This window comes from Salmo trutta, chromosome 8 (genome assembly GCF_901001165.1).
Source record: "Salmo trutta chromosome 8, fSalTru1.1, whole genome shotgun sequence".
Taxonomy (NCBI): Eukaryota; Metazoa; Chordata; class Actinopteri; order Salmoniformes; family Salmonidae; genus Salmo; species Salmo trutta.
This window is the reverse complement of record NC_042964.1, coordinates 4,898,418-4,909,116: the sequence shown is the minus strand read 5'-3', so window position 1 is coordinate 4,909,116 and position 10,699 is coordinate 4,898,418. Positions and strand designations below refer to the sequence as shown.

Below are 10,699 nucleotides of genomic sequence, written 5' to 3'. Positions count from 1 at the left end.
AATCCTACGGGTTTCTCTATTCGGATAAAACTACAAATCCCACGGGTTTCTCTATTCGGATAAAACTACAACTTAGGTGTAGCAGGTGAATATTGCAAAAAGAAAGTGGATCAACACAGAATCGATTTACAGGTAATCCTGAATGCAGATGTGTTTTTTTTGTTTGTTTATTTGTAAAAAAAAAATTAAAATAAAATAAACTCCCTTGTAGATTATCAGTAGCAACGTTTCCATCCAATTGGCGACAGATTGCAAGTAAATATTCTAAAATGTATAGAAAATATGCGCATTTTCCCACCAGTTGTGTCCACCGAATGGACTTGTTGGGGATAAAACCTTTTTTTAAATCAGTGTGAGATGACGTAGTGCACACAAAATGTAGGTCTACTTTTTCGCGTAAATGTCCATGTACAGAATAAAAATCTAAAGGTCAATGTGTTTCCGTCGCATTTTCAACTCTACCGTTAGTTTTGTCACAAAAACGGTTGTGTAGAATAGCAAATGTGCCTCCTCTGGTGTCGGCAGGCGACCTCTAGCCAACAGCTACCAGATACAGTGCCGGTAGGCTGTGCTGGTAGACTAGTCAAACCGCAGTCAAGCACCGATCATCATGTCGCCAGAATAACACCCTCGATATTTATTGGAAAGGAGCATCAAGGTCACCGTACACTTTCACCACCTTGTGAAGTTTATAATAATAACGTGCATGGTGTCCTGAAACTAGTCTGAGGACCACAAACCATATCATCTTAGTGGGAGGACTTCGATATGATGTGATTGTATCAATATTTGCACATAAAGGCGTTTCCAACAACTCGCATAATTCATTTTACAAACACAAAAAGATCTCACCATGTCGAAGGAACAAATTATCTGTCGACATATAAATATAATTGTTTCCATCACAGCTGTCGTGATTTTATTTATTTTTTGTTTTTTGGACGTTATGATTTTATTCGATACAAACTGTGGATGGGAACGTGGTTAGTGACGAGAGTCGTATCAAACAGTGGAACGGGTTTACACGTTACGTTTCGCAACGGAAACCGTCGACCGTTTATGAACCAAACGGAAGCAAAAAAGAGCAAACGTAGTAAAACAGGGAGGGACCTACCTGCATTCGTCCAATAGAAACTCTCGTTTTGGTTGCGAAACTTTTCCGTTTGGAGTAAACGTTTGTTTTGCAACAGAATCGGCGTAATGAATATACCCCTGGTTTAGTGACAGATGACATGGGGTGGCTGTGTCACTGTCATGTAAAAGGAAGTCATATATATGAATAAAATCAACCAATAAAATCAGCACACCTCTTTAAACACCTAATATGAGCTTATGTTATATAATGTTAATGCTCAGTTGAAGAGGCATTATAGCTCACGTTTTATGATTAATGTAAGGCTATTATAATATTACTAATACTATCCAAATAGAATATTATCATAACGTAGCCTATGTCATCCAGACCTGATTCCACACCCCTGTTCATAAAACGGAGCACCAGTTGGCTGATAAAACAAGTGAGGGCGAGTATTGAGAAGTTTTGTGACACGGGTGAAGTCACATGATCGCTCATTATGGCCATGCAAACTAGGCAGCTTTAAGTCCAGGCCCTGCTTAGGCTAACATCTGACATTCAAATAGCTTTTCTAGAGACATGGGACAAGGCAGTCACGGGGGACTTCTCCTTAGCAGCGACAGACGGCAACAAACACTACAAACAAAGGAGCTGTCATTGTCAAATATGAACATGAACTATGTTCTCTTTTCGGATGCTTTGAACTTTTTTCTTTCGTTGCTTTGCGGAGGTCGTGTGTTATAAATGAAAAGTGAAGTTATCCGTGAATTGTTGATACCTACGGCGAACGGCTACCACACCTTCATTTAGCGCAACAGGTAAAGTATCTCTACCTCTCCTCTTCCCTTCTTAACGGTACATGCGAAGGTAATAAGAGAAGCCTGCCTACTAGTAGAAGACTACACACATACGTTATTGCACATTTACAAGGCACATATCAACAACAACAACGGCAGAGAGTTGTAGTCATTATGACAGAAATATGGCTATTATTTATAAATATGCACAAAGCAGGTTTGCACATCTGTCGCGCTCGACTCAGCCATAGGCTTCCCATCCTAATTCCATGATTAAATGTACATCTTTGAAAACTATTTCCATGAAAACAATTTATGATATACACTTTGGAAAGTTGAGTTATTAAAATAAAATGAGTTTTGTTTTAGTAAATACAGCACCAAGGCGAGAGAATAAGGGATGTCACAGAATAACAATTCACCATGTATATAATTAAGGCTATTGGTATAAACTAAGAAAGGGTGTGTGTGTGTGTCTACAGATGTAATGTCATTAACTACTGTATCGTGTTTAATACTGTTGAATACCATTCAGCTGGAGACTGAAAAGCCCCAGTAGATTCGTTGTGGGACATATGGTAGATCAAAATGCAGAGCTCGACGTCCAGAACCGTCAATGGACAGGTGTTCCCCCATGTTGTCCATGCCAGTTAATGAAGTTAATGAGCAAACAGTAATGACAGTTAAAAACTGTTTGCTTGGCCTCAGGAAAAGTTTGTACTTTCCAATGTGTGCCCGATGCCTGTTATGTAAACGTAATATCTATCAGCTGTCACAGGTCTCATCAATTTACCAAGTGGAGATTTTTTTTGTGCATGGATCGTTCTGTAGGCCTGCGCTAGTATTGTGTTGTTCAAAGCTAACAAATGACTGAGGCTGCTGTACACATTACAACTCAGCCCATAGGTGTTGTTTAAAAGACACAGACATGATGTCATTAGATATGTACCAGCAGTGTTGAACAGTGTAGGCCTCTCTCCTGACTCTCTCCTCTCTCCTGACTCTCTCCTCTCTCCTGACTCTCTCCTCTCTCTCCTCTCTCCTGACTCTCTCCTCTCTCTCCTCTCTCCTGACTCTCTCCTGACTCTCTCCTGACTCTCTCCTCTCTCCCCTGACTCTCTCCTCTCTCTCCTCTCTCCTGACTCTCTCCTCTCCTCCTGACTCTCTCCTCTTTCCCCTGACTCTCTCCTCTCTCCCCTGACTCTCTCCTAACTCTCTCCTGACTATCTCCTGACTCTCTCCTCTCTCCCCTGACTCTCTCCTCTCTCTCCTCTCTCCTGACTCTCTCCTCTCCTCCTGACTCTCTCCTCTCTCCTGACTCTCTCCTAACTCTCTCCTCTCTCCTGACTCTCTCCTCTCTCTCCTCTCTCCTGACTCTCTCCTCTCTCCTGACTCTCTCCTCTCTCCTGACTCTCTCCTCTCTCCTGACTCTCTCCTCTCTCCTGACTCTCTCCTAACTCTCTCCTCTCTCTCCTCTCTCCTGACTCTCTCCTCTGTCCTCTTCTCTCCTGACTCCTCTTCTCTCCTGACTCCTCTCCTCTCTCTCCTCTCTCCTGACTCTCTCCTCTCCTCCTCTCTCTCCTCTCCTCCTGACTCTCTCCTGACTCTCTCCTGACTCTCTCTCCTCTCTCCTCTCTCTCCTCTCTCCTGACTCTCTCCTAACTCTCTCCTCTCTCCTCTCTCTCCTGACTCTCTCCTGACTCTCTCCTCTCTCTTCTCTCTCCTGACTCTCTCTCCGCTCTCCGGACTCTCTCCTCTCTCCTGACTCTCCCCTCTCTCCTGACTCTCCCCTCTCTCCTGACTCTCTCCTCTCCCCGACTCTCTCATCTCTCCTCTCTCCTGACTCTCCCCTCTCTCCTGACTCTCTCCTGACTCTCTCCTTTCTCCTGACTCTCTCCCCTCTCTCCTGACTCTCTCCTCTCTCCCCTGACTCTCCCCTCTCTCCTGACTCTCCCCTCTCTCCCTGACTCTCTCCTCTCTCCTGACTCTCTCCTGACTCTCTCCTCTCTCCTGACTCTCTCCTGACTCTCTCCTCTCTCTCCTCTCTCCTGACTCTCTCCTGACTCTCTCCTCTCTCTTCTCTCTCCTGACTCTCTCCCTCCTCTCCGCTCTCCGGACTCTCTCCTCTCTCTCCTGACTCTCTCCTGACTCACCCCTCTCTCCTGACTCTCCCCTCTCTCCTGACTCTCTCCTCTCTCCCTGACTCTCTCCTGACTCTCCCCTCTCTCCTGACTCTCTCCTGACTCACCCCTCTCTCCTGACTCTCTCCTGACTCTCCCCTCTCTCCTGACTCTCTCCTCTCTCCTGACTCTCTCTCCTCTCTCTCCTCTCTCCTGACTCTCTCCTTTCTCCTGACTCTCCCCTCTCTCCTGACTCTCTCCTCTCTCCTGACTCTCTCCTTTCTCCTTTCTCCTGACTCTGCCCTCTCTCCTGACTCTCCCCTCTCTCCTGACTCTCTCCTGACTCTCCCCTCTCTCCTGACTCTCTCCTCTCTCCTGACTCTCCTCTCTCTCCTGACTCTCCTGACTCTCTCCTGACTCTCTCCTGACTCTCTCCTGACTCTCTCTCCTCTCTCCTGACTCTCCTCTCTCTCCTGACTCTCCTGACTCTCCTGACTCTCTCCTGACTCTCCTGACTCTCTCCTGACTCTCTCTCCTCTCTCCTGACTCTCCCCTCTCTCCTGACTCTCTCCTGACTCTCTCCTCTCTCCTGACTCTCTCCTCTCTCCTGACTCTCTCCTGACTCTCTCCTCTCTCCTGACTCTCTCCTCTCTCCTGACTCTCTCCTGACTCTCTCCTGACTCTCTCCTCTCTCCTGACTCTCTCCTGACTCTCTCCTCTCTCTCCTGACTCTCTCCTCTCTCCTGACTCTCTCCTGACTCTCTCCTCTCTCCTGACTCTCTCCTGACTCTCTCCTCTCTCCTGACTATCTCCTCTCTCCTGACTCCCCTCTCTCCTGATTCTCTCCTCTCTCCTGACTATCTCCTCTCTCCTGACTCTCTCCTGACTCTCTCCTCTCTCCTGACTATCTCCTCTCTCCTGACTCTACCCTCTCTCCTGACTCTCTCCTGACTCTCTCCTACCTAAAAACACTGTGCACTGAATAGGTGTGTCCTACTCCCTCATGTAACCTAGTGACCAGCAGGAAGATGTCCACAAGGTCCGTTTTCATTTAGCGACAGATCTAGGATCATCCTCTCAGTTCATACCATTCCCCAAAACCGAACATTTATCATTAGAGTGGGAACCTCAAGACTGACTTCAGATTAGTGTCTAAAGAGCAGGACTCTCCAACCCTGTTCCTGGAGAACTACCCTCCTATAGGTCCTCTCTCTAACCCTGTTCCTGGAGAACTACCATCCTATAGGTCCTCTCTCTAACCCTGTTCCTGGAGAACTACCATCCTATAGGTCCTCTCTCCAACCCTGTTCCTGGAGAACTACCCTCCTGTAGTTTTTAACTCCAACCCTGTTCCTGGAGAACTACCCTCCTGTAGGTCCTCTCTCCAACCCTGTTCCCGGAGAACTACCATCCTATAGGTCCTCTCTCCAACCCTGTTCCTGGAGAACTACCCTCCTGTAGTTTTTAACTCCAACCCCGTTCCTGGAGAACTACCATCCTGTAGTTTTTAACTCTAACCCTGTTCCTGGAGAACTACCATCCTGTAGTTTTTAACTCCAACCCTGTTCCTGGAGAACTACCATCCTGTAGTTTTTAACTCCAACCCTGTTCCTGGAGAACTACCCTCCTGTAGGTTTTAACTCCAACCCTGTTCCTGGAGACCTACCCTCCTGTAGTTTTTAACTCCAACCCTGTTCCCGGAGAACTACCATCCTGTAGTTTTTAACTCCAACCCTGTTCCTGGAGAACTACCATCCTGTAGTTTTTAACTCCAACCCTGTTCCTGGAGAACTACCATCCTGTAGTTTTTAACTCCAACCCTGTTCCTGGAGAACTACCATCCTGTAGTTTTTAACTCCAATCCTGTTCCTGGAGAGCTACCCTCCTGTAGGTTTTAACTCCAACCGTGTTCCTGGAGAACTACCCTCCTGTAGGTTTTAACTCCAACCCTGTTCTTGGAGAGCCACCCTCCTGTAGGTTTTCGCTCCAACCCCAGTCGCAACTAACCTGATTCAGTTTTTCAACCAGCTAATTATTAGAATCAGATGCGCTAGATTAGGGTTGGAATGAAAACCTACAGGATGGTAGCTCTCCGAGAACAGGGTTGGAGAGCCCTGCCAAAAAGTAACTTCCTGCTCCCTTCCGCTCAGTACTCAGACCAACATCAGGTTTGTTGGCAATGTGGGGGTAGTGGAATTGGGTGATTAACTGATGTAGGGGTAGTGGGGTGATAAGGTGATGTGATGTAGGGGTAGTGGGGTGATAAGGTGATGTGATGTAGGGGTAGTGGGTGACAAGGTGATGTAGGGGTAGTGGGGTGATAAGGTGATGTAGGGGTACTGGGGTGATAAGGTGATGTAGGGGTATGGGGTGATAAGGTGATGTAGGGGTAGTGGGGTGATAAGGTGATGTAGGGCTAGTGGGGTGATAAGGTGATGTACGGGTAGTGGGGGTGATGTAGGGGTAGTGGGGTGATAAGGTGATGTAGGGCTAGTGGGGTGATAAGGTGATGTAGGGTTAGTGGGGTGCTAAGGTGATGTAGGGGTAGTGGGGTGATAAGGTGATGTAGGGCTAGTGGGGTGATAAGGTGATGTAGGGGTGGTGGGGTGATAAGGTGATGTAGGGGTAGTGGGGTGATAAGGTGATGTAGGGGTAGTGGGTGATAAGGTGATGTAGGGGTAGTGGGGGTGATAAGGTGATGTAGGGGTAGTGGGGTGATAAGGTGATGTAGGGGTAGTGGGGTGATAAGGTGATGTAGGGGTAGTGGGGTGATAAGGTGATGTAGGGGTAGTGGGGTGATAAGGTGATGTAGGGGTAGTGGGGGGATAAGGTGATGTAGGGGTAGTGGGGGTGATAAGGTGATGTAGGGGTAGTGGGGTGATAAGGTGATGTAGGGGTAGTGGGTGATAAGGTGATGTAGGGGTAGTGGGGGTGATAAGGTGATGTAGGGGTAGCGGGGGTGATAAGGGGATGTAAGGGTAGTGGGGTGATATGGTGATGAAGGGGTAGTGGGGTGATAAGGTGATGTAGAGGTTGTGGGGTGATAAGGTGATGTGGGGTAATAAGGTGATGTAGGGGTAGTGGGGGGATAAGGTGATGTAGGGGTAGTGGGGTGATAAGGTGATGAAGGGGTAGTGGGGTGATAAGGTGATGTAGAGGTTGTGGGGTGATAAGGTGATGTGGGGTAATAAGGTGATGTAGGGGTAGTGGGGGGATAAGGTGATGTAGGGGTAGTGGGGTGATAAGGTGATGTTGGGGTAGTGGGGTGATAAGGTGATGTAGGGGTAGTGGGGTGATAAGGTGATGTAGGGGTAGTGGGGGGATAAGGTGATGTAGGGGTAGTGGGGGTGATAAGGTGATGTAGGGGTAGTGGGGTGATAAGGTGATGTGGGGGTAGTGGGTGATAAGGTGATGTAGGGGTAGTGGGGGTGATAAGGTGATGTAGGGGTAGTGGGGGGATAAGGTGATGTAGGGGTAGTGGGGTGATATGGTGATGAAGGGGTAGTGGGGTGATAAGGTGATGTAGAGGTTGTGGGGTGATAAGGTGATGTAGGGGTAGTGGGTGATATGGTGATGTAGGGGTAGTGGGGGGATAAGGTGATGTGGGGTAGTGGGGTTATAAGGTGATGTAGGGGTAGTGGGGGGATAAGGTGATGTAGGGGTAGTGGGGTGATATGGTGATGTAGGGGTAGTGGGGGGATAAGGTGATGTGGGGTAGTGGGGTTATAAGGTGATGTAGGGGTAGTGGGGGGATAAGGTGATGTAGGGTTACTTGTGTGATAAGAGACATTTATAAGAGGGAGAGAGGTTTATTTTTAGCTAATGCCCAAGGCTGATTATAAGGGATGTTTGTGGAATACACACACACACACACACACACACACACACACACACACACACACACACACACACACACACACACACACACACAAACACACACATTCTCAAACAGTTTATATGACATCACCACCCCTTATCCGCCATTGTGATTTTGTTTTGCATTATTTTAGCCGTTGGTGACATTTCAGTGACAAGTGAGCTATCCAGGCTGTGTCAGTGTCAAACAGGTTAGAGGAGAGGTAAATATAACACCGTTTTTTACAGGCCAAAAATCCTTGTGTAGACCAAGTTCAGTATCCCGGAAGTCAATAGTGATGGGTGTGTCTGTTTTGTGTTGTGTGTAGTTGGTGTCTAATGAGTTCCTATTGTTATTGTATTGTAGTCCTCATGGCATATCTCCATGACTACAGGCACAGTGGTAACCCATCGGGCCTTGCCTGGCTTATTCAAATGACACGGTGCTTTTAGTGCTGAGTCATGGTGTGTTTCGGCTCACGTGTTGCTCTGAAAAAAAATCTGTAGCCTGATTACTTTTGGACTGAGGCGTTATATCTGTGATACTGTACGTATTACGACGGCATTACAAGCTACTATACTGAGTTCGCTCGATGCTGTGATAACATCATCGTTTTCCCGTCGAAGTGCTTTGGTTATGACATTTGAGACACGTCTACACAAAGCTTGTTGCAAATTTTTTCCTGGTGTCACTAGTACAGGCTTGGTAAGCTCTTCGACGCGTCCAACTGCCAAACGGAGAAACAGAAGAGTGAATGAGAGGGAGAGAGGCATGGATTCTGCATCATTTCGGTCGGTTTTAAAGTCTTAAAAGACACAAAGTTGATAACAGAGGTCCTACATGGCTCTCCAATAATCAAGAAAAGGTGGGCTGTTCTATAAAAACACGCAAACACACGTTAACACACACATCAGAAGCATTCCCTGCCAGACTGTTCCTGAGCACGGTTCTTATGACAGCAGCGTACTATTAAAGTGAAACAGGGAGGGAGGGACAGAGGAGAGGAGATGAGGTGATAGACAGGGACAGAAAAACAAAGAGAGAGGAGAGACAAGTCAGCACTTCTCCCATCACCACCACACCTTCATGTCACACACACACACACACACACACACACACACACACACACACACACACACACTCCTGAGCCAACCTTTCTAAATGTCTTCAGGAGTCACCAGGTAGTACCATTATATCATTTTTGTGAATAGTCTCCTTCTCCTTGGTTTGATAGTTTACTGGAGGCTTAACATTGGAGAAAGTGAGGCATTACATTTAATTACCACTAAGATTACACCAAAATATTTATTTGATGATTTGGTTTCAAATGAATTTCCTGGAATTCTACTTAGCATAGATTTATGTTCCCTACTTGGCCAATCGATTTGATCGCATGTCAAATCTATGTGAATAAATTATATGAATTTACAGTTCACTTTTCTATTTTATTTTATTCTGTAATAGGGTAGTATTGTAATGATGTGTTCAAGATAATCAAATCAAAGTTTATTTATGCTACAGTGTGTAAGCTAAACAATACAATGAAATGTCTGCTAGCAATTAAGCTCTCCTCACAAACTGTGCAATGATATCAAGCTATATGTATTGCATTTACATTAGACTGTAGCCTACTAATAGCTATACCACATAGTCGTAGTCCTATTAGGCTAATTATTGTTTATTTGTTCCTGAACTGGCCGAACGGCAGACCTATCCTTCAGTTATCCTTCAGTTATCCTTCAGTTATCATTCAGCCATCCTTCAGCCATCCTTCAGCCATCCTTCAGCCATCCTTCAGCTATCCTTCAGCGATCCTTCAGCCATCCTTCAGCGATCCTTCAGCTAACCTTCAGTCATCCTTCAGCGATCCTTCAGCCATCCTTCAGCCATCCTTCAGCCATCCTTCAGCGATCCTTCAGCCATCCTTCAGCTAACCTTCAGTCATCCTTCAGCGATCCTTCAGCCATCCTTCAGTCATCCTTCAGCGATCCTTCAGCTATCCTTCAGCCATCCTTCAGCCATCCTTCAGCTATCCTTCAGCTTGTCAGATGGTGAGTGTAGCTGGTGCATGAAGTCAGGCGCAGGAGAGCAAAATGAGTGAGCAACGTACTTTACTCAAAATAAAGGCACAAGGTAACAATACACTTGACCAAATACAAACGGTAAATATATTATGCACGGGTAAAAACAGCACCCGTCGAAATACCAGCCATAACGTACCGAATGAACATAGAAACAATCACGCACAAATACATGGTGGAAACAGAGGGTTAAATACAAGAACATGTAACTGGGGAATGAAACCAGGTGTGTAGAAAACAAAGACAAAACAAATGGAAAATGAAAGGTGGATCAGCGATGGCTAGAAGACCGGTGACGTTGACCGCCGAACGCCGCCCGAACAAGGAGAGGGACCGACTTTGGCGGAAGTCGTGACACAGCTATCCTTCAGTTATCCTTCAGCTAACCTTCAGCTATCCTTCAGTTATCCTTCAGCTAACCTTCAGCTAATCTTCAGTTATCCTTCAGCTAAACTTCAGCTAATCTTCAGCTAACCTTCAGCTATCCTTCAGATATCCTTCAGCTAACCTTCAGCTAACCTTCAGCTAACCTTCAGCTATCCTTCAGTTATCCTTCAGCTAACCTTCAGCTAACCTTCAGCTATCCTTCAGCTAACCTTCAGCTAACCTTCAGCTAATCTTCACCACCACAAGTTGGTTCAAACTTTTTTAACATCATTACACGATCCTGGCGCTGTCCTTTCAGCACCACAAAGGGAGCTCCGATCACTTAAAATGTCATCTCATCAAGATCTGTTGCCTGCGTCTAATAGTCCTACTCATCACTTACT

The 10,699-nt window shown here is 46.3% G+C and overlaps 1 protein-coding gene across 1 annotated transcript in view; it reads left to right on the top strand.

The window, feature by feature from the left end:
- The first annotated feature begins 1,526 nt into the window (after positions 1–1,526).
- Positions 1,527–10,699, top strand: part of zgc:194930 (uncharacterized) — a 29,229-nt gene continuing 20,056 nt past the window's right edge. Inside the window, exon 1 of the mRNA XM_029759776.1 lies at positions 1,527–1,893. The gene's annotated coding sequence lies outside the window, so the exon portion shown is untranslated. The remainder of the gene's footprint in view (positions 1,894–10,699) is intronic.